The sequence below is a fragment of the Montipora capricornis genome, chromosome 3 (assembly GCF_036669925.1).
Source record: "Montipora capricornis isolate CH-2021 chromosome 3, ASM3666992v2, whole genome shotgun sequence".
NCBI lineage: Eukaryota > Metazoa > Cnidaria > Anthozoa > Scleractinia > Acroporidae > Montipora > Montipora capricornis.
Window position 1 is genome coordinate 45,276,204 of NC_090885.1, and position 2,500 is coordinate 45,278,703.

The window sequence follows — 2,500 nt, forward strand, 5'->3', positions numbered from 1 at the left end:
GACGGAGAACTTGTGACGAATCGAACACCTTAAGTGGATCTGTGATCAACTCTGCACAGTCTTCAGGTAAAAAAAAATTGGAAATGTGACAGCCAAGAATTATTTGAAAGAAAGCTTGTCGTCTATTTTGTGCTTCATTTTTCAAGGAAAGGTTCTTCATGGAAACGGTTTGATCCTGAAATTTTAGTTTGTTTCAAAAAATTGTTCGCTGGAAAAGGTGGCCTTAATGAATTCATCATGTTTTATAATATGCGAGCTTAACTGCATAGTTTTTAAAGCAATAGTAAAGCATTTTCGTGTCAAAATGAGGTTAGCGTTTTTCTGTTGTGCTAACTTAATTGAATATAAATATACATTCTGCCTCGTGAGTTTGTTATTCTCTTTAACCAGCAATGGCGTCGAAAGTCATTGCAACGCGAATGGCGTTTTTGTGCATCTTATGTTGTTTGTTTCAATAAAATGTTTCGCTGGATATTTGTGATATTTTCTGCCTTTGTGAATTTTAATATCATGTTGTGTATTGAATTTTCGAGCTTAAGGTTGAAACGTGATATGGGAGAAGATTTTTAGTATTGCTCTGTAAGCAGGAAAGGTTTCATTAAAATAAACAGGTCTGTTGGAAGCGTGCTTGAGTTTCAACAAAATGAGCCCCAAAATCAGCAAAAATTTGTGACGCCGGTGAATAATAAAGTAGCTGCTATTTCCAAAATGATGGAATTACCTGGTGATAAATAGCCTCGTCTTGGAGAGTAAATTTTTGACTTTGCAGAAACAATGGTGGGTGATTGTGATCTTTGTTTTGAATTCGCTCATTTATTGTCAAACTTTACAACAACTGAACGGAAAAAAAAACTTGCAAAAGCCCGGTATCTTGCCATCATTTGACACAGCCCTGCTTCACTGTTTGGCAAGTAAACATGCCGCGGTAAATTAATCACGGCGCCCGCTGAATTCCGGCGATGTCACTTTCGATTTTGCAATTTACTTGAACGGAGCAAAAATCTCCCAAAATGTTTGTCGCTGATCGTAACTTTTTATATTCTATATTCACGGTTCAATATTAATGTTGTTTTCATGTCGCAAATATTTTATTCTCGATCGACCGTCCCGGAAACTTCCCTCTGCTCTTTTTAAAAACTGTGCATCAAGAGTTATTTGCTTTTTCATCAATATTTGTTTTGCATAAAGCAAGCTAACAAAATCTGTACCTTGCTGAGTTCGCATTTGTTAGCGTTAATAGTATTTTCGGTCAGATGCTTCTGTTTTTTATGTGGGGTTTATTGTTTTGGTCTCCCATCCTAACACCAACCCCGCTGAACAGAGAGTAACTTCAGTGAAGTTTGGTATTACAAAGCAGTCAGATGCTCAGAGGGCACACTTGTGGTGAAAAGAAGTTGTGCGGGAACTTGAAAATTATCAACATGTCAGCGATTTATTTGTGCAGCCAAAACGCACAATAACAAAATTTAACGTAGCAAGAATCTCCCAAAATGTTTGTCTCTGATCGTAACTGTTTATATTCTATATTCACGGTTCAAAATTAATGTTCTTTTCATGTCGTAAATATGTTATTCTCGAGCGACCGTCCTGAAAACTTCCTTCTACTCTTTCTAAAAACTGTGTATCAATATTTATTTACTTTTGCATCAATATTTGTTTTGCATGAAGCAAGCTAACAAAATTTGTACCTTGCTGAGTTCGCATTTGTTAGCGTTAATTGTATTTTCGGTCCAATGCTTCTGTTTTACGAAGGGGTATATGTTTTTGGTCACCCATCCAACCACTAACCCCGCCGGAAAGGGATTAACTTTAGTAAACTTAAGTATTTCAAAGCTGTCAGATGCTCAGAGGGCACGCTTAAACTTGTGGTGAAAAGAAGTTTATCAACATGTCAACCCAGAAGCCAATGTGTCTCACTTCCCCTTTATTTTCTTCAATCTTTCTGGGTTCAGTACTTTGCTAGTAACCACATGTCTTCTCAGGCTATTTACCCAAGACTTCTACCATAGCACTACAATGATAGACAATACCAAAACAATATCGTGCACTGTTAGAGCTACATATTACGCAAGGCCAGATCTGTTTCGTCGTACGAAACGTATGACTTCTTGGTGACCCCTTAACTGGTCTTAATGACCCCCCAACTTGAGATAAATTGTCTGGAACGGTGCACGTATCACAGGCAACCCAGTGTACCCTCACGGAGGGTCTAGTTACTAATAAAAGCGGCATGAAGGCGCAAAATAACCACGACTTACATCTAAGAATTCAGTTATTCTCCTCACTTTGTTCAGTACAGCTTTCGTTCTCGCATCTTTCAACGCCTCCCAGCTTCGCGAATGTGTTTTTGAATTTTGTCAACACGAAGGAGGCGTGACTGTGATTGGACCAACGAGACGATGCAGTCATGTCGTGAGACCTAGGGGAATAAAGAAATTTGCGGTTCACAAAACTACGGTCTGCCACCCCGGTAAGGCTCAATTTGTTATCAGCGGTCGAA